At 41.1% G+C, this 22,258-nt stretch overlaps 1 long non-coding RNA gene across 1 annotated transcript in view; it reads right to left on the reverse strand.

The window, feature by feature from the left end:
- Positions 1-17,197, reverse strand: part of LOC138068880 (uncharacterized) — a 39,895-nt gene extending 22,698 nt beyond the window's left edge. Inside the window, exon 1 of the long non-coding RNA XR_011143726.1 lies at positions 16,300-17,197. This is a non-coding gene — a long non-coding RNA (uncharacterized lncRNA). The remainder of the gene's footprint in view (positions 1-16,299) is intronic.
- Between the last annotated feature and the right edge of the window lie 5,061 nt (positions 17,198-22,258).

Below are 22,258 nucleotides of genomic sequence, written 5' to 3' on the forward strand. Positions count from 1 at the left end.
GGAGAACTCTTTGTAACGAGCCTTCAGGAGGAGTTACAGCAAGCAGAGTCCTGTGCCACTTTAGGTTTCTAACTGCAGTGATGTTAGTAAAGGAGGAAAACAACCTCAGCTTTATAATAAGAATCTGCTGAAATTCATGAAAGACAGTTCTGTTACTGTTGGGACTTTGGCAGACATCACAGGCAGACCTCTGGGAATCATTGTCCAAAAACCTGGGATTCCATATTCTCGTTTTGGGGAACATGCAGTAAAAACCAACAATAATAATGGACTTGTACACTCATTGTCAGCCTTATTTTGCCTCTCAATGAGATGTTACTGCCATCTTTGACCACAATAAGATCACATTTATAACGGTAGCATTTCAAGAATGGTCAGCTCCATGCTGCTTAAGAAGCAGAGTATCCCATTTCATTGTTCTACTCTATTGGGTCCTGCTCTTAAGCAACGAAGGATCCTCCTCTTTGTATTTAGTAAGCTACAGCACTGATAGCTGCTGTCCGATGTTTCAAGAGCTCTTCCTTCAAGAGAAACCATTTAGCTTTTAAATTCACTTTTTTATTTCCTAAGTATTGCGGGACTCTGTTTTGAGATGTAGTGTGCCAAATGCTGCACGTGGTGACACTAGTGTAATTGGGAGTGTTTCACTGAAAGCGCTGAGTGTGACTGGGACTGAAACTTGGTTCTTCCACGTGGCTTCTGTGGCTGATACAGTTCAGTTGTAGATAAACTTATCTCCCATTGCACTATGTGTTTTTGTGCGTTTCACACGCGTTCCCTGCCAGCACTTCACTTCCTGTTATTCTGATTTTTACGCTGGCATAAACCAATGGTAACACAGCGTTATACAAACTTTTTAATCTCAAGAAATTATCTGGGACACTGTGAACTAGGCATAATACTACCCGTATTTATCCTCATGAATAGCAAAGTCAATATATCATCTTCCATCTCCTTTGATGCACAGTGGCAGTCAGGAACACGCTATGCAGAACTCCCTACGTTGCACGTGTAGGCTGGGCCCCTGCTGCTAGTTGAACGCAGCAATACTAAGAAAGGCCTAGAAGAGTTTGTCTTCAGACGCTTGATTAAATCAAAACACATGATGCTTCCAAGCAGAGAAAAACACGAGAGTAAATCTTCTTGATTCCTTCCCCTCGCCTTTTTTTTTTCAAATGTGTGTATGCATAAAAAAATCGATATACACACATCCCAGAACATCTTTCTATGGCTCTCTCATTACCTTAGAAATGTCCTTTCCTGCATCTCACTCCCTCTGAGCTTGATGAGTGTTATTAATCCTACTTTAAAATATAGGAAAACTGAGCTCTGTAAGGCCAAAATCCTTCATTTTTTAAAAAGAAAAGCTTCTCTTTTATGGGTTTGACTCTGGATAAGTGACTCTCCATTCTGTCTGGAAATGTTTACTGGTACATAAAGTGGTGAAGAAAGTGCTGTTCTGACTTTGTAAGAATTCGTGGTTATTTTGTGCATATGTGGATGACTAGCTGTATAATCATGTGGCGAAGTGGGTGCCTCATGGGATTAAGCTCTGTAGGCAAACGTGTAGGCTGAAATTTTCAGCAGTGGCCTAAATTTCTTGCCTTATGCTCACCAAGTCAGTCTGTAGTGTAGTCACAGCAAGAACGGGCATTTTGATCCTTAGCGCTGTGTTTCAGCGATATGAGCTCTCTCATCGTATCCCATCTACTAACATATGGTGAAGAAAATTACCCTTCCCCCTTACTGCACTCAGCAACTTCAAACTGCAAACTATAATATTTGTCTGTTAATATGACAAATGAGGTGAGAAGCGTATTGTATCGTTGTGATTTGAAAGTCATTCAGCAATGCTAATGCATATTAATATACTCTGATATCATTTAATGAATAATAAATGTATTTATTATTACCACGCCAATCAAGCGGGAAAAACAACATCAGCTTGCCTGGAAGTATGTCAGGAACCATTATTTGGCAAACAGAAATTGATTATATACAAATATTTTCTCACATCTGCAGCTCCGTTGTGTAAAACGTGGCTCTAGTAGAGGAGCGGCGCAGAGGCGGAGGTTTCCGCGGTCGCACGGGGCAGATGCGAGGTGACCGCAGGGAGGGCCTGTATGACCCCCGGCCCTCTCCAGCCCCATTTGCTTTGAGGGTATGAGAATAACGCCTTTGCTCAGGTCTCCAGGAAGGGCTATGCTGGAGCTGATGCAGCTGAGCTAGTGACTGCAATCGCGGCTCCTTGCCAAATCGCCCAGGACAGCCCGACCTTGCTTCTCTCTCTCGCCAGGGCGCCTTCTCCTCCTCGTCGTGCAGGTTGCCTCAGCTTTGAGGCCACACTGGAGACGGGCGAAAAGGATGGACGTTTTGTCTCTTGGTTGAAAGACAGAAGACGGAAACCCCTGGGGATTCACTTTTGACCGCTCGCTGTCCTTGCTAGACTCAGTGCTGTTGGATTTTCTCGTCGTTCCTGCCCTGGGGTTTCATATTGGTCGTGTTCGGTCCTCGGGAGGCCGGTGCCCCCGAGGGACCATGCCTGCAGGGTCACCGGCCACCGCCACAGCCCCTTCCTGCTGGCCAGGGGTTTTCAGCTGCCCCAGACGCCCGGTGAGCCCACCACCACCGTGCGAGCCCCCTGGTGTCCCCGGAGGCACGGACCTGCTGCCCGCGTGCGTCAGGTCACGTCATGGGGCTGGGTCGATGGTGGCCCCACGCCTTGGGGACTCGGTTCCTGCAGCGTGTGCAAGCCTGAAGGTAGCCTCAGCTCCGTCACATCCTGGTAAGCTGAGCTTAAAAGTCCACCTGCCTTTCCTTTTGGTAGAGCTGGACTTGCTTACGCCTGCCGTCTGCCAAAGGGGAAAGATAAAAATCCCTGTCGCTGGCTGTGGTTGAGAGCAATCTCTCCGCTCCTCTGGGATCCCGCTCCTCTGCCTCCTTTCTCCTGCCTGTATTCTTGTCCTCTCTCTCTTCCATCTTCTCTCTTCTCCTGCTCTGCTCTCGTCCCCTCTCCCCCGTGGTCTGCTGCCCCAGGTGAAACGCTGGCTGTCGAGGGCAGCGCGGTGTAGGGTGCAGCGCCTGCGTGCCGTCCCCGCGTGCGAGGGCCTCTCGCAGGCCACCACCCTGCTCGTGTTTCCCTCCTGCAACCGCTCCGGACGCCCCGCACCTTCCCGCTGGCAGTTATGAATTCCAGTCACACATCTGTGAGCTAAGCTCTTGGCCTCCTTCTTCCTCTCGTCTCTGCCAGTTCGGTCCTTCTGGTATTTTCTTGAGCGCCTTCTGTTCATGATTCCTTCCCCTTTGCAAAGAATAGTTTCTCTTTTCCCCCCCGCCGCCGCTGCATGCGCTTGTACCTCCTCACTTTTGTTTAGCTGCAGCAACTGGATTTCTTCCTCTTTTTTGTGACCTGGTGAAAAGTTCTTTTATCCCTTCACAGAATACCTTCTCTAAACAGTGGCCAGCAAGGACTTTACGGGCCAGTGCTTTTGCAGCACCCTTTGCTAATCGCTGCAGTTGTTACGCTATACAAGCAAACGTAGCACATTTGACAAGAACTGCAAGAAAACGACCCCAGATGGTTCCTTCTGTTCTGTGCTCATGCTGGTGTCATGTTTTTTAAACAGTAGTTTTAAAGAAAACTAAAGAAAAGTTTTGTTGAATTATCTTGGGTTATTTCGAAGACATGGTTATTATTCATTCAAAAGCTGTGTAGCTTTCTCACTTGCTAAATTTGTTTTTACAAGAACTTTACTACTCATTTAATACTCTGTATGCCAATTTTTCTCAGGCACTCATTGAACGAGACATTAATCAAATAAATTTCTATTAGCAGTGCTAAGAGCTATATGTGAAAATGAACGTGCAAGCACAACCATAAGAAACTATAAGAAAAGGAACCAGAACATTTTGCCCAGAAAACCTGCATAGAAAAGAGTTCTTTTCTTATATTCAGTTCTTCAAATCATGGGGTAAAACTAACGAAGATATTCTTACAGAGAGATTGAGTGGAAAAATGAAGCAATATTTATCCCATGTGTCACATGAGAAAAGCCAAAAAATTGTAATAACTTGGCTATCCCAGTACTACCCTCATTTTTCTCACACATAAGATTGTAGTTAGTGATTATACTGATCTTCATTTCTTTATAATACAACCATCAGAAGGAACATCCAGATCCTAGCATCAGGATTAAGAGAGCCTAATTCTGATTTTTCTTTCCCAGTAAGTACTGGATCATATCTGGTTTTCCTCACCCCTGCATATTTGGTTATAATTTTATTCCTTATTTTAAAATTCTCTTTGATTTGGCTTTTGAGGTTGGGAATGTGCTTAATAGCAACAGTGAAATAGCACTGCACTTGGGAAAACTGGCACAGTCATCTGAAGACTCTTTTGCAACTGCTCCTGCTTTCTGATCTCTCTTGTAGAAGATTTTGCAAAAATCCATTCTCTTAGAGAGAAACGCATCAATAATAGAGGGAAAACAAAGCTTCAGAGTCCAAAGATGATGTTTGCTAATATCAAGTAAGGTGAGAGATTAAATAGTAAATCCTGTATAAGATAAATTGAAAATGAGTCCAATCACTCAAAAATGTTGAGGGAACAGCTATTCTTATTTCTCCCCTGATAGTTATTAGTCTATTTTATGGCTTAAACTGCTCTAAAACATGCTGACTTTTGCAAAGCACTAGAACTTCCAGATATTTCAGAAAAGTGCTATTAGGCAGTTGCATAATAAAGTTAATGCCCGCTTGCAACTGCACACCCTCTTCAAAGATCATCTTCTCTCAGAAAACTTAGTGTATCTTGTAGAGGTAGTGGAGAATTTTTTCTTTTCCTGATTAAACTTGTTAAGTTTTCCAGATAATTGATGGGCAAGACACCATTTGTTGGTCACATGATGAAGAGGGGAAAAGATAGCAAGGAAAATATGCCATATTCCTTCTAACAGAGCCCTGTCCAGGGCCACCTTCCTTTCTGCAGCATAGGGCACTTTGGAGGCATTTCCCCAGCTCCTGGACGAGGCATCACCTCAGGAGATGGGGGCAAATTGAGTTTTGCTCTCATAGAATGAGACTTTGCTGTATCAATGGGACAAAACCAGCTATTTACAAGTATGTTGAAATTTTCAGTTTTGCTCATTTTTCAGGTAGACTCAAGCCCTACACAGAGAGACAGACATTTAAAAAACCCTGTAGTGTTTGGCATCTACTACAAAAAAAAGATTATTTTGTTCGCAAAAAAAAAAAGCAAAATATTAAAAGTTTACCTTTTTGGAAAAAGCAGACACTTTTCCACAAGATTACCTGTTTAGAGGCAAAGTCTTGTTCTCACAGAAAACAGGTTGGGAATGCATGCTAATTGTTTGCATTGGTTATTGTCCATGATCTTTGCCCAGAGAAACAATGATAGCAAAGTCCTAGCATCCTTTGAGAAGTTACCAGTGTGTCTTGCCTCTAAGATCATAACTCTGATTGAGGCAGGGATTTGGAATAGTGATTTTTTTTTTTGGGGGGGGGGGTGGGGGGGGGGGAATTTTGGTATGGCTTGTAATGGAGTAGGAGTGTGATTTGTACTGAGTATCACTTACAGGAGAGAGCACAAAAGTAATTTTGCAACATTTCTTCCAGGCAGTCAGGCTCTCCTGTTGCCAGCTAGTTTTTGGGAAATGATTCCGTAGCCGGCTTCCCTGGAGCAAAAATGCCCTGTCCGATACATTGGACTCCACGGACTGCATTGCCCCAGTTGTCATGAAAAATCATTGATTGAAACTGAGTTTTCCGTGTAGCTGAAAATTGTTTCTTTTAGTATCTGTCCAGCTGCCTATCATGAGAGGTAAGCTCGTGGTGGGAACTACTCCTTCCTAAACGTCTGAAAGTGCCCAGGACATCCTGGTCGATACTCTAGACAGGCCACTGCTGTTAGCTGCAGTTATTTCTGTCTGACTCCAAACAGCAACCTGCTAGTGTATAAATGGCTGTGCCTATTGCTGAGGAGGAGTTACCTGGAATGACCTGTGGCGTGATTTCTCAGCTAAGCTTTTGTAACGCCATGTGCCTTGCACTCCAAGAGATGCTTTCACTTGATGACGGACCTTTTTGAGGCGTCTTAGATGCCTAAAAAAACAAGGTCACTTGGCCCAGGTCTAATCTGCCTTGGTACTTCACCAATCTGGATGTGCACAGACTCCCGATACTCTCCAGTCATGTAGCTATACATGCAGTGCGTGTGCTCACACCGTCAAAAATCAAGGATCTATTTGGAATAGATGTAACTGGTGTAAACTATTATACATATGAGAAACTCAGTGTATGCAGAAGTAACTTGTGATTGAAGGAAGGAAGTAGGTAGAGTAAGAAAAAGTAAAACAAAAGCAATAAAAAACGGTAGGTAAGGTAGTACAGCTTTCACTTTGTTGTTATGTTTTGTTTGTGGGGTGACTTGCTACATTGCCTTCTGTTATGTTCACTAATGTCTAGCTTAAATTGTCAATTAAGCAACATCTTGATTTAGCCCTAGGTTTTAACACGGGAATATAAGAAGATATACACAGCCAAATTGTTAGGAGAAAAGAAAGCTAAAGACAACCATTCTCATCCCTAACCAACTAAAGAAAAAAAGATTTTGTTTGTGTTATACAGAGTATCCCATTCTTTCCAAATTCAACAGACAAAATTGTGCTTAAAGTGTCAGCACTATGTCCTTCTCTGCTGCTAATTTTGATCTGCTGTAGGCATTCATGCTTTGCTGATACTTGCTTAAGCTACAAATAAATGTCCACAAGTAAATAAGAAAATGTATAAGGCTGAAGCAGTATTTTTCTTGCTACAAGATGGAAAATCACTTGGAAAGTTCTCCTACGTGGTGTCCAAAATATCAGCAAAGCATTTGTGTACTTTGTGTCTCAAAGCAATGTTCTGAGTATGATGCCAACCATCATTGATTTCCATTTCCAAATGATTCCTTTTAAAAAGTGTTTCAATTTGAATAACCTAAAGCAGGCATAATTACTCCTTTCTCAACACTCCCATGCTAATTCTCTGACAACTCTCTTTAATAAAGCTTTATCTTTGGCTAGTGGGTAGTAAGGAATGCAGAAAATCACAGGGTAGTGCAACAAACGATAGGGGCTTTCTGGATGTTTGTGTTTTCTCACAGTCTCTAACGCTCACCTACCCAGGTAGAGACTGTGGCCTAGGCTACACAGCACTGTTTAAATCATAGACCTGTGAAGGGGAGACCTTCAAGTCGGTTGTAAGCTGAGTTGGCTCAGGGAATTAGAAGATCTGGGGCTACTCCTTTGTGATGTAAAATCTCTCTAATACATGCACAAACCTTGCCAAATTTCTCTCTGTCCTCTGCTTAGAAAGTGTTGATTCCACAAAACCTCTTTTTAGATGCCAAATCCATTTCTTTAAACTCCTGTGCTAGAGTCAGCTTCCAAACGGATTCTACAGCGGTTTCCTATAGAGTCTATTTCCAGTTGGCCTTTCCAGTTGGCCAAGGCTTTGAAGTGCACTAAAAAGACTCATGTTTCCTGGAGATGAAATGTTTGAAAGGTAAGCCTTTTACTTCATTCAGCTCAAAAAGTAGCTTACAAAGCTGTATTAGAGCTGTTTCTAGCAAAGTTCATGCTGATATCGCTCAGTTATTACTATTCACATAACACATAGCATGGCAATAATTGCAGATATGGCAGGAAACTTTTTATTACACCTTTAATATGGTAGGGTTACGTTTTCAAGTCAGTAAGCAATCCAGGTAACATATCTTGAGAAGTTGCCTCTTGTCCGCTGAGGCAGAGTAATGGATTGCATATGTGCTCTTAGCCCACCACAGAAAACCAAATAAGCCTTAACCACTAAATCACTGACTTCGTAAAGAACTCAGCCTAGACTGACCGTAACTGTGGGGCCCTTATAGACGCAGAGAGTCCCTCAAATTTGCAGTTTTTAAACTGTTAACTTTTGTGAATTTTAAATAAGAAGAGTCTAAGGAGGCCCTTTGTTACCAAACTGCCCAATGAAGTCGCTGGAGCATATACAAACGGTTTGAGGGCAGTATATTTACACACACACTTTAATTGTGAATCCATGGCACTGGATTTCTACAATAACAGTGGTAACTCTTGTACATAAATAGAGAAACTGGCTCTTCATACTTGGAGGTAATGCACATGCTGATGGGTCTCAGCTATTACACATATAACACACCCATATATTTGAAGCCCAGAGAAATACCTCAGATATTTTAAATGTTGTGTTTTTCACTTATCTGACGATAAACAGCATGCAAATCTCGGAGAGGAACAAGTGAACAGAAGAGCTGAGCCAGGTATTTTATGGGAAAGGAGACTGATATAATTTAACTCTATGGAAGACTCCAGTCTCTTTGCGTGCTGGGAGCTACTTGTTGCTATCCATGTCTGCTCCCTCATTTGTCATGGCAAAAACATGTATGAGGCTAAAGAACAAAATACATCTTCCTAGGGAATGAATCTAGGATAAAATCAACTAAACATTTACCAGCTTAGTTTGAACCCAGATCTGTCCCCTGATCTGGTCCACTGCCCGGCTGTGCCTGCTTTGCGCAGATAAAAAGAAGCACCCATTGCAGGCTGGGCTCCGGAGTAGGAGTAACCACTACTTCAACACTAAAGTGTCCATGAAATCACAGTCTTTGTCTCTGCCATGAGGCTGGAGAGAGGAGCACATTGCTTAAAGGGATGAAAATGCAATATATAAATAGCAGCAGAGAGAAGAACAAATAAGCCTTGCCAAAGAGGCAAAGAATGAGTAAATTACAATGTCAATGACATTGTTTTGTGTGGATCCAAGGAAAATTAACTGCTATCTGCATCAGTGATCTCTCAGTCAGGAGCAAAGGACAAGAGATAGCAGATTCTTTTCTATGTCTGAGCTGAAAGGAAGTCTTTGCGCTCAGTGCATCCCTGGGGCCTATTAAACTAGGCATGGTGTTCAACTTCTGTGCAATCCCACTGACTTTAAGCAAGGGCAGCAATTTGTCCCACTGCATCAACTGGGAGTTGTATCTGTACTTATGAGGGCAGAATTTGTTCCCAGCTTAGTATATTTATACTTTAGCACTGGTCAAGAAAAATAGCCTAGCAGTCAGTTCAAGTGTTTTCTTATGAATAAATGGCTATTTGATTAAATACCACCTAAAAATATAACATCACTCCTGGAGCAAGGACCCAGCTGCAGGGGGACTGAAAGAAAACTTTTCTGTTGGCTCAGGTTGCACCTCCCAGCTCCTCTCTGCTGTACTCAGTCTGTGCTTCCCTCACTGGCAGACAGGCAGGGAGCGGGGCTTGCAAGGCCCTGCTTCCCCAGTCCTATAGGAGCTCAAGGACGGCTGGTCAGAGATGCTACACTTGCAGCTGAGTATAAAAAAAAAGGGGAATAGAAAAGCTTTGCTTTGTTTCCAAATAGACTTGCTATATTCTTTTCACACCGTGGACAGAGACTATAAAAGTTTTGTGTTGCTTGAGGGCTCTTGTGGCTTGCAAGTCCTTCTTAGCAGTCCTTGTAATGGTCAGCTGGCAGAAACCCTAAAAATGAACCCTAAGGTTTACATTTGTGTGTGTGTATACACATAGACATTTACATAGTTATATAAAGCCTCTGCTCTGTGTTACTGCTATTCAACCTCTTGCTGTTACAGACAACGATGATTTCTCAGTGGATTGTGCTTCTAAAAGCTAGATAGCATCCTCTTAACTCAGTCATGGTGTCACAGGATGGTGTTAGAAGCAAATACTAGTATCAGCCATTCTTGTGATTGCTTGCTGTATGAGTCTTGTCTGGTAAGCTTAAATGAAGTGGTGCTTAAACATACCCTTTCTCCTTAGCTGCTTGCTGAAATGGTCAGCTGCTTTCATCAAGAGACAAAGGTACATCCAGCTGGGACCCATTCAGGTGATACATTGCTTTTCCTTTTAAAGATTAAAAATAATAAATGCCTGAGTACTAAATACTATTTAAGGAAACCCTGCTGTGTAATATATGCTGCTTTCATTTCCTTTCCAAATTTTGATTTATTGGGGGCTTTTGGGTTTTGGTTTTTTTTTTTTTAGAGCTATTGCTTCATTTGTATGAACTTCTTACCTCTAAGCAAAATCTCTCTTACATGAAGATAATAGGAAGTAAATGCTAAGACATATTTCTTTGCTGGTTTACTTCAGTGGGCTGCATTTTGAGATCTAAGGATGCCTAAAGGACAGTTTAAGTCAAGTCCCAGGCAGTGGAATACTGACATGCAAAATATATCTAGGCACGGTATTTCTTCATGAGAAAAGTTATTTGGTCTTCTTAAATTCTGTGTATAAGCAAATTTGTTTTGTGCTTGTATTATGTTTTCATTCCTTTTTTAAAATATTATTTCCTATGTTTCACATATAACTTAAATCAAATCACTATTAGGAAACTACAAGATGACACATAACTTCAGTGTCTGTAACAGCTCTAACATAAAGCTTTAACGCATGTGCAAGGACTTAGGCAAATAAAGCCCCTGATGACAGGCTGGCTGTTTACACAGGAGAGGATTACTCACAAAGGCTAGTGTTTGCAAGGTCAGGATCTTTTGTACTCCTTTTTTTTTCTGGGCCACAAGCAAAGCAACTTTTGCAAATGAAAATAGCTGCAGATTACTAAAAATATTCTCAATATACCTTTCATGGAAGTCTCTTAGGCTGTGATCCAAAGTCAGTGGGAGTGTCCTCGTTGCCTTTCTCCAGGTAACTCTTAAAAGTTCCAATTCTCCAGGTTACTCTTAAAAGAAAACATTACTGAGACCTGGCAGTAGAAAAATGATATGAAGGCAGGTGTTTTCTGAAAAGGAACATCTCTACTTCTTTTGAGAAAATACCCATGGTGAGCATGGAGATGAAAATTGTAAATGCTGTAGTGGTATGACAGAGAGCAAATAGTCTGAATGGTGAGAGAATATAATGCAAAAGGAAGCACAGGTAGCCATCTTCAATGTGTTGACAAATATATTGGAAAAGAGGAGGGAGAAATCTTTTAAAAATGTTTTCAACTAAACAAGGATTGGATCAATGTGCTTTATGTGACTATTTCCTCTCTTGCTGCCTTTTGCTTACAGCTTGCACAACTGCAGCGGTGATATAGTGAACTCAGTAGCAGAATACAATCCAGAAAACAGTATTTTCTGGAGGTCTGCAGCTGCAGACAGTGAAAAATCCTTCAGTTTTTTTTTTGTAGGAAACACTCCCGCTGGCCTTAAGACATGAAGTGAGAGCTGTAAAATGGGAGGAAAAAAAGAACCAAAGCAATGTTTAGCAGACTTGTGCTGCTAAATATAGGGTTTACCGAACTTTAAGCTTGTGCAATTTTTATATCTGGTGATGCTTTTGAAGAGCTGGTGTTTCTTGTCAGGTAATTTTGCAAGGATCTCAAATTCTTTTTTCTAAAATATTCTTGTAAGTTTTGAAGCATGACCCCTAAAGAATCCCAGAAAATGGAAAACAAAAATAATGTTTGTTTTTTTTTTTGAAGAGCTCAATCTTCTGATGTTGCATTATCCAACTTTTACATCTTTCAGTAGCTAGGACTTCTCATTATTTGGACTTTTCATAATGGGAATCACTTCTCTGGCAAGATGTCAGTTTGGCGTGACCTCCCTTCCTAGCCTAGTTCCAGTTCTTCCTGAGGCTCCCTGGAAATCCCATAATGAATCGGTCACTTGATAAATGTGAATAAAAGCTCACCGTTGATCTGGTTCCAGTTCCTCCGGACCTCTCTGACCATTACAGGCCCAAATTCTCTCAGTAATCATGAAATCAGTAAGAGGGGAGAGGAGAGAAAAATGAAGCCTTTCCACCGGTAGTTCAGACTTGCTTAACTATGTGTTTCTTTACTGCCATCAGCCCTTCACTGAAAGTCTAAAGCGAAGCATTAATAAGGGAAAACCTGTGATTTGTGGTAAAAAGAAATCATTGTTCTGTTTCTAGCAAAAAAAATGTGAGCATCTGTGTTTTCAGCAACCTTCTGCTTTGTTTCCTCACCTCAGTCTGAACAAAGTACCAGCAGACGCTGGAGATACAGCGCCCTTTCTCTTTGTGAATCTGTCTCTCCTTGACAACTATGAATTCTGAGTACCTGTGGGTAAGACCCCCAGAGGCTAAGTCTTGCCAGAAGTGGATGAAGTAGGTTTGAAATTTAAATGCTAAAACAATGCTGAGAAACAGCATGTATCCGTGTAGCCATTGTTTAAGCAAACCCTTGTCTGGTTCACACGCTCTCTTCTCTGTATTTCTGTTCAAAAGGGATGAAAAGATCATTGAAAATTCCATGAACTAACTCATAAAGATTCAGAACTGAGCACAGAGCATTTGGAGTTTCCTCCAGATGTTTCTGTGAAAATCAGATGTCTGATTTGCAGTCTATCAAACCAGTCATCAAGTTTATTAGGATACATACTTCCCTGGCCTTATTTTAAAGTTCATTGCACTGAATTATCCTCCAAAAAAAACAGATGCCAAAATTCCTGCCTAAAGCTTTAAAGAACAGACACATAAGGTGCAGGAATCATGGACTAGCTCTTCTATATCTTCTGAAGGTCAGCCTGCCTTACAGGTACAATTTGGAGATACTTTGCAAGATGTTTAGCAAGATCTCTCTAATTCTGGATACATTTCAGGTGCATATCTTTATACCTCTAAAACAGTGCTTGGAAGAGACAAGTATGTTGTTTTTCTGCTGTTTAAAACAACAGCTCAAGCAGCAGCATTTAGGAAGTACTCAGTCTTAGTCCTTTAATCCTCCTTGAGTATTACTGCACTGCTGCTTGGTGCATAGTAGGTTCTGGGGGATTTTGTGCGCGTGAAAAGCAAAGATGGCTTACAAAGAAATTGTGTCAAAGAAAGTATTGTGAATTGTAACTGTTATGGAGTATTATACAAACAGTTGACTTTGGTAAGAAGTTTTAGCTTTAAGCAACACTTAACGTATCCATTTTGGTGTTAAAAGTGGATTGTCTAAGCATATCTGAAAATCCCAATTAAATTCAATCCTGATGTTCACAGCATATAACAAATGTTCTAAGTCATTACATATGAATATGAACTTATTATTTAGCATATCTAAGTAGTCAGGCACCATCAGAAAGTCTACCTTTAAATAACAGTAAGGGAAGAAAATGTTATTTTGTAGTCAGAAACAAAAAACAAAGTATTGATTTTGTATGTGGCACATCTTGGATGTCACTGGCTGTAAGTTGGGTTTGGTTTTTTTGGTTGGTTTTTCTTTTTTCTTTCTTTCTTTTTTTTTTTTTTTTTTACAAACATGACATCTCTAAGCGTCTAGAAAATTTCTCTACTCTTGTTCAAATATCTCTTTGATAGTGTGCTGAACATCATACCTTCTAATGTGACATTGTCTGCACCATTGGTTCTTGTTGCAAGCATGACACACGTTTTATTGTGCTCTGAAATTATGGGCTATATCCCTCCACCTACTGTATAGTCTTTAATACAGTTTTGTATTGGAAGCTATGTCTCTGGTACTTAAATTACAAGATGGTGCAGTCACATTTCATACTGTAAGGGAAGATCTATTCTCAGTGCCTCCGCAAGTGAAATAAGTCGTAGAGAAACAGTGACACGAATTAAATTAGTCTAAGGGACTACAAGTGTTTAGAATGTATTGTTAATTAATTAAATTGATTTACAAATGATTATTGGCAATCTAATTTAAAATTGGGAGACATTCCTTTGTGTGTTTCTCTGTAAGACTGCAATGGAATAAAGTGAACTTGACTTACAAGGCAAGGACCTTGCCAGTATTACCCTCACAAGTCTTCTGAAAAGACAGTATGAAGAAGTGAAAACATTTGTTTACTAATATACTTGTCCTAGGCTGCTGAGAAATTGTATTTTTTTTACTTACTGTTTTCCATTTAAATTCTGACATTAACACTAATATCTGGGAAATAATTCTAACTTTCCGGTTCAGGACACGCATTTTGATTAGAGACTCAGAATTACATGGGAGCATAAAAACAGCTATCATCTTCCTATCTTTTCCTCCTGTGAATCTCATTATGAATCCAGTATCTTTCCAACATCAATTCTGATTTGCATTTCCTTTCTTCCCCCCACATACATCTTGTTTTGGAAGTAAAATTATTTGAAAATCGTGACTTGTTAAATTAACCGAATTTGTTTACCTGAAAGTGTTTGATGATAATGTCATCAAAGCTGCCTGCATTTGAATACATTCCGGTTACAGATCAAATCCCTTCTATTTCCACGTGATAGATAATCAATACTAGGTTTATAATTCTCATTCGGAGCTGTCTGACAATAAATCTACCTATGTCCCAGGTTCATTATTAACTTTGCTGCATATCTAGATGAGGAAAACAGGGATAAATGGCATGCACACTGATTTTGAACCCGTTACTGGAAAAATTGCACTGATGTTGGGCTCAAGTCCTTAAATGAGAGCAACAGTAACGTCTACCACGCGCTTGTAAACAAGAAGGAACTGGGAGAGGTGGGGATAGGAGAGAAAGGGAAGAGGAAAGCAGATCAGATTCAGATGTGATTTGGCCTCATTGTCGATTTGTTCCCTTTCAGAGCTGTACAACTACTGAAGAATAATTATCATTTATTAATTATTCATTATTTAATGATTGCAGCCCAGTAGCACTACATGTCACAAGGGTTCTCTTAGGCAAAAGGGAGAACTGACCTGGCTCTACCCTCAGAGGGAATAGCCATTAAAAGTAGCTGTGTATCTATCTTAGGGAGAAACACCTCTAAGACATACGCGTGTTGCATATGAGTGGAAAGGTGTGATAACTCAGAACAGTAATTCCAAGGTATTTGTCAGTGTCTTTAGTTCTTCCTGGGACTTAAGCATTAGACATGTCTTTAGCAGCATCCATGCAAAAACTCTTTCAGTAGAAACTCAACTTCAGTTGTCTTATTTGTAAAAACTATGCCTTTAATAAAGTGATACTGAATTTTGCACAGAACTAAAATGACATAAAAGATGTTCCAATGAGGAAGAATAATTTTTTTCATAATGTAAAGATTTCCTACATATTTTCCAGTGATTTGCAGTAACAAAAGAAACTCAACTTTTAAACAAAACTTGTAGTGGGAAAATTAAAGACTGCTTTCAATAGCGCTCTTTTCAAGAGATTGATGGCTATCTAATAGTGACATTTGACTTAGCATCAAGAAAAGAATCTCTCATTTTTGGCTCTAGTGTGTACTGCTCTCTCAAAAAAATAGCATGCTTTACTATGAAGAGTTAAATATGCCTCAAGCGTAAAATGGCAGTTATTTTAAAGCCAGAGCCTCACAAGTCACTGAGAAAACTGAATCAAGAAAGCTCTAGGAATGCAGCTTAATAGTAGTCCTTAATTAGCAGAAAGAAAACAGTGTAGTCAAATTTGCTTTAAATGCTGCACAGAGTTTCTGCCAAAGGCCTGCAATTACTGCCCAAACTCTAATTCTTAAATACTTTCAAACTGTGCAAAAATACCTCGTCTTATAAGCCAAACTTTAACTCATGCCTTCGCTCAACTACACATTACAAATAGAAGGCTGTGTTACTGCAGAGTACAGAAACAGAAAGCCTGAATCTGAAGAAACCACAGCTATGCTATGAGAAAGTACCGCTTGTAAGCACTTGCCTACAAAATAAGCATCTGCAGTTTTAGACCCTATTTAAATATCTACCTCAAACTAGAAATTTAGCCGTACCTGATGAAGTCAAATAAAAGTATTATTCATCATCAAGGCACACCGTCATGCACTCGTTCACATAGTTAAAATCTCCAATTTATCGTTACCCAATAGCACAGTCCCTGTAAATCTAGCATTAGAGTGATAGTATGGAAAATAGTTGGCATCCGAGCATAGGAATCACGCTGTATAATTAAGAAAAAACATACGGCTGTACTCCGCTGTTAAGTTATTAAGCGACATATCTGTTTAAACATTGACAAAATGACTATAGAAAAAGGCTACACACCGAACAGTACTAGTTCAGCCCAGGACCATACAGCAAGCGCTCCCCTGCAGTACCCACATGCACACAATACAGAATGTATACAGTTAGTGTCACTGCATATCAGCTCTATTTCTTCACTTGATTTAGAAGCAACAACAACAAAATCATGCAGCTCTGACACCGCTCCTGGACTGGAGGCTGTTTCTCTCGCAGCAAAAGCTGCAAGGCTTCGATTCCTTACTCGCCTGAGGAACCAGTGCCTGCTGCAATATCCGAGTCACTTACTGCATTGCTTTTTCAGCGGCGCGAAAGTGGCTGTTCCTCCCAGCCACACATGGCTCTGCCAGCCGAAGGGGTTCTCTGTTCAGCACAATTCAGCTCCAAAGTGTCTGCCTGTGGAGGGTAATTGCATTTGCTCTGTACTGGGGTTTTCTGGCTGCGGTGACTGCTCACCCTATCCATTGCCTCTGGTGTATGCTAAGTAAGCAATCCCCTGGGTCTTCATAATGAAAGGATGAAGAGTCACAGCTTTGGAGAGCAGATAAGGTGTTCTGTCGAAAGCCACTGCTTCCATGGCATTTTAAAGGCAAAGGGGCTGGGGTTGCCTTCATCTTGTATTAGAGTCATTTATTGTGCAAGTTGTTGTATTCTGTAACTTGTAGTCGAATTTACAACAGACCACCGTTTTTGTGCTTCAGAGAGATCTTGAGTTTGCATTACAAAGTCAAGCTAATACATTTTAAAATGTTGAGGAACAATTTCTTTCAGTTGGACTTAATGTATTTTTCAGAAGTACAAGGAAAGGGGAGGGGTTTCCTCTCTATGAAATGGAGGATACCAGCCCTGCTTGCATATAGGGTGCAATCAGAAAGTAGCAGCCTAAAACTTCATGGATTAACATCCCAGATTAAACACAGGGCCCTCACTCCAAGAATTACGAGCCGTTTAGAAAGGACTGTCACCCGTGCCAGTTGTCTGTAGGGTGTCTGTCACTGGGGAAAGAGGTGTCGGGGTGGGGGGCACTAGCCCTACGGCATGCTGACATAGGAGAAATAATGAACAGTAATAGCAAAGAGGCAGAAAGAGCAAGAGCCACGTTAAAAATCTTCTCATTAAAGAGAACCTAATTTTTTCACTGTGGCGATAAATTTGACTCTGATAACTTGGCAAATTATGGGGGAATTGCACTGGCTCTCCCTGTAACCAATTCAAGTGAAGCACAGGGACGAGTGGTTTTGCAGAGCTGGCCTGCGGGTCGCTCCAACCCTGACCTTCACAAGGACTCTAAGGAGAAAAGCCCCATTTCATTGCTGTGCTTGCTGGGTACCCCGGCCTCTTGTGACCTGCCAGTGCTTAATTGCGTCTAACCATGTGCGGTAAATTTGTGAAAACAAATACATTGCAGTCATTGAGGTGGAAATGCAGTGCTTTCCCCACGTAGGTGCCCCAATATATAACACAGGGATAGTTAGTTAAGGTTTCTTAAGAACAGGCATTGTGTAAGATGTTGTTTCAGTCGTCCCTCCAAGACTCTCAGGCAGGGGAGAGTTTCTCAGTGACTGACAGGGACGTTGAGACCACACGAGAAGAGCAGCAGCTTTGCACCGGAGAGGGAGGTTCAGCCCTGTTAGGAACGGCTTTGAGAACTGCCGGAGGCTCATTCGCCGTTCCCACAGCACTGGGGAATCCCAGCCGTCAGAACAATGGCGCTAACAAACTTTGTGGGCCTATTCATGGCAGCCTTTAGAGAAAGGGCAGTCAAGGACAGGCATCTTGAAAAAATCGTGTCACGTATTTCCTCCAGAAAGTATTTTCTCAGCTGGGTAGTCAGCTTTTTCTGGAATTTCTGTGTCAATGCAGCTTTCTGTGATATCCCTCAGCACCGTCGTTATTGTTCGGATTGTTTTCGGTGCTGCACATCTCTGCCTGTGAAAATGCCAAAGCTACTCAGTCTTCCTGCCCCACTGAGGTGCTGGAAAGGGACTGGTTTGCGCTTTCACAAAAATAATATCTTGGAGGAGAGGGGAAAACTGCACACGATATGTTGGTGTCAGCATCAGTGGGTTTCTATGAAATGGTAAGACGCTCCTGTAATAGAAAAAATGCCTTTGTGTGTGTGTGCTCACAGCTGTGTTTACTTCCTCAAGGTAACAAATTTGTTGAGTCATTGAAAGTAAGATTTAATGGTGCCTTGAATTTTAAGCTTATTGTATACAGTAATTATGTATTAGGCACTTCTGCATTAACTCCTGAAAAGTAGAAAAGATGCAGTCCCTGCCCGAGGAGTATTCAGTCAAAATTAGACAAAATGATTCAGACATGTAACAAAGAGGACTGCCACGTGACAGCGTTTTGCTAGGAGATCAGGAAAACCTGACTGGATTTGGGTGCTGCAGCGTGGGTTGCAAAAACAATTGACTCATTTGGAGGAATCTCAGCTTTTATAGGACCCTATGGAAAGGCACTCAAATTCCCTTCTTTATTCCTCTCTCATCCTTTTGGAGCATCTTGATCCTCCCCAAAGTCCATTTACTTTCCTTGCTTGGGGGATAAACTATAATGGATTTTTTTGAAATTTGAGTTGGAGAAAAAGAATTGAGTCAGCAAAGTAATTAGGTGTGGACCTTTTTAGCATTCCAGCAGACACCAGCGCTGTCCACGGGTAGATAAGTGGTTATTCTAAAAAGCTCAATAATCTCATGCTATGGAGCTGTATAGTGAGGGCAGAGGGAAGGATTATAGATTTCAATGAATCATTTTCCTCTAGTTTTCTGGGCTTCTTGCCTCAGCTCAATAGCACAGCAAACTCTGCTATGCTAACACATCACTTTACCTTCCGCTAGTAACAATATTTTAAACTCAAAAAACAAAAAGAACCAAGCAACTGATTTACTGAGCAATGTGCAGACTGGGGAAAAGTACAAAGAACAGCATTTACTCAAAGTCTTTAGGAGACATTTTAAATTAAAAAGCACAGTTTTCCCCCTCCAAAACTGTCCGCTTGGCCATTGCAATGAAAAATAAATATGTTGTAAAATAAATATCACATTTAAGGAACAGACTAATAAATACCCGGTAAGCACAGGATTGTCATTGTGTTGTTGAGAAGGGAGGTATCAGAGACTAAGAAGCAATGTTGTGCAGGATGATTTAACTGAAGAGCTTCTTTTCCAAGCCAGCTGGAGAGTATGTTTGCAAACTGCAGTAGGATAAGAATTGAATTCTAACCTTCCTGCTAGGGAAACATAAAGGGTTTATGATTGACTCTGGCCATTAATATTGAAGAGAGCCATGTACTGTGAAGTGCTTGTCCATGGGAAGAGTAAACTAGTTCACACAGGAATTTCTGTTTATCATAAATGTATGTATTTATCATAAAAACATGAAGTTTTATATATTAGCAACATAGTTGTGTCAAGAACAGCCTCCGTAAGCTTGAAAGAATTTTGGAGGGGCCTGGATATGCCTTTGTCAAATTACAAGTGTTACAGTATAGGGTAGGTTTATTCTGGCTGCATTTAACAGCCCTAGGAATAGTCAGAATACCTTGTGATGGCATTGTACAGCAAGCAGAAGGGCATGGCCTGACCAGGAGGCAGTTGAGCTGGAGGCTAGTGTTTAAAGGAAGGCCATCTCGTCCCTTGTGTTTCGTGTGGGGAATAGAAAAATGGGGAGGAAAAGACTGAGCAGAACCTGCTCAAGCCTCTTGGAATCTTCAGAGAATTTCAGGGAGCAAAACTCCAGGCTTTAAGAAGTCAGTGGGGAGCTCCTGAGCCTCCTTCTAAAGAGCTAAGCAAAAGACCATCCTTTTTCCTTAGTTATTTAAATATCTTGCATATTTCCAAGTTGAAATATTCTCTTGCTTCATTATCTTTTAGCTGGCTTTGCGGTCAGCTGCTCATTGTGACCCATAGAAATCAAGCGCTCGAAAAAGGGCTTCCTTACTACACGTCGTCTTATGATGATAATTGATGGAAAATCTGCCTGATATTGGGTCCTAGAAGGAAAGCGATTATAAAATTTTGGCAGTTGCATATTAAGAGTTAGAACGCTAATACTAACACCTTGTTTGATGCGTGAGATCAGATTTGCATACACACTGAATGAAACAGTTTTCATTCCAAAAACACAACTCAGAAGAGGAATTGCTCAGTTAAGTGTAGCTGTGGACCAAAGATTTGAGTCTGTTCCAGAAAACTGACTTTAACGGGGCACAGGGATAAGAGATGTTACTTTAATCACTAAGCCAAGAAAGAAAGGAAGAAATTAAAAACATTCAAATGGCAATTCACAGCTCTGCAAGTTTTTTAAATGCTGTGATCTAATATCCAGGGAGATGTAAAACACATTAAAAACATCTGTAGCGTGGAACAGAGGGAAAAATATCTGTGTGGGTCAAAGCACAGCTGACTTTTAGTGGCTCTTAGCTTTGTAAAGTGAATGCTGGGCTCGAAAATATTGCTGGAATATTTCCATAATAGCTGAGGCCAGACATAATCAGCTGCTTCTTCTTCTCACCTGCCTTGAAGCTAAATGGAGGCAGTAAGAACTGCTGTTGGACCCAGGGAAAGCAGAAAAACAATGCTAAGTTTCTTAGCATTGTACCTTTCCTTAGAGGGCAGAGACTCTGTGATCCACTAAATTCTTGACCATGGGTGGGAAAGCCGTTGAACAAAGACTTGCGTCAGGTTGTGGTGGTGTCATGACTGCTCAGAATTTTCTTTTGCATTTCAGTTTAAGCCCTTTCATTCTGCTGTGGTTTTGCTTCATTCCTACCACCAGCCTGTGAACCCAAGTGCTCTGCTAGAGGTCAGGTGTCGAGGAGATGCGAGGTGGGGCAGGCCTACAGATCTTAAATTTTCCTCCTAGCTGTCCAAAGACTGACCAAAACCTGTTTTGTGATCCGTGTGCAGCATGGGAGAAGCTAAAGGCGAAAATGTACATCTCTACATGGGGCTTAACTGAGTGGGTTTGAAAGTGGGTTTGAGTTAACTTTACAACTGTGTCTAAACCTGTGGGATGGGCACCCTTCGCAAGTATAATCCTGCTAATCTGTTTACTCTTATTCTAAAATAATTTAAACCAGATTGAATGAAGAACCCCCTAATTTTCAACAAAAGCATCCAACCACTAAATAGGAGTTTTACGCAATTTTTAGAAATCTGCTCTAAATATAAACCGTTAGTTATTTCAGGTGACTTTTTCTGAATATCTCTATATAAGAAGACCTTGGAAAAATAAATGCACAGGAGTCCTGCCCATTCCCCCAGTAGGACATCCCCATATCTTTCTTAAGTTGCCTTCATCCCAGCCCTTTTGAGATTCTACAGCCTGTGGGAATGAGCAGGAAAAGGAACCAAGTATTTAGTCAGCAAAGCATCTCATTTGAATTAGGGACATGCTTTGTAACTTCACGGGGAAATTTTTCTCTTAGAAATTAGAAGATTGCATACACTTCTACACTCTGCTTTGGTTTTTCTTCCCTTGATACTCACAGCGCTGTTACTCTTACTTTTTAAAGCTATGAGTTCAACTTTTACTTTACTTTTTTTTTTCCCAGCCCTTCCTCTATGATCATTCTCTCTCAAGCAAAGAACAAGGAGCAAATCCTCCTCTCTGTCACACTGGAAAATCCAGGGATGTCCTCAGTTAGACCACATTCCATAATTCTTATTTCTGTTTAACTTAAAACATTTGAGATCATTCTGCAAGAATTGTAGTCACTGTGTCCAAAAATGTATTTGGCACTTCGCAGGTGATGAAAAGGCAGTCCTAGCCCCAAAGAGCCTTCAGTTTGGCAAAGATATGTGCTTTGAGAAGAGGTACTATGGAGATGTGGGAAGCTGAAGGTTTTATATTTCAGCATGGGGGAAGAAGAGCACAGAGTTACTAGCGGGAAAAGTGATATCAACAGAAAGGTATGCAGACAGCCCAGCTTATCTACAAGATCAAAGAGCGTCTTTTCTCCAAACACATTTTACGTTTGGATTTTTCCCTTGGATTTTGGAGGGAACTTATTGGTATCAAACTCGGAAGGCTTATGCCTTCATTTTGAAGGTGTTTTTTTTCTTGAGGACCGGAGAGACTCATAGGCTGAAGGATAGGTTAAGTGATGCAACGTTGATCATGCCAGCAGGGAGATGTGAACTTGAGGTGGTCGTGGCAAGAGACAGGGGCTACCTGAGCAGAAACTGAAGAGAGTGCTGTGTCATTTCAGAACAGAGTATTTTAGCTGCCTCTTGGA

The sequence above is a fragment of the Struthio camelus genome, chromosome 12, assembly GCF_040807025.1.
Source record: "Struthio camelus isolate bStrCam1 chromosome 12, bStrCam1.hap1, whole genome shotgun sequence".
Classification (NCBI taxonomy): Eukaryota; Metazoa; Chordata; class Aves; order Struthioniformes; family Struthionidae; genus Struthio; species Struthio camelus.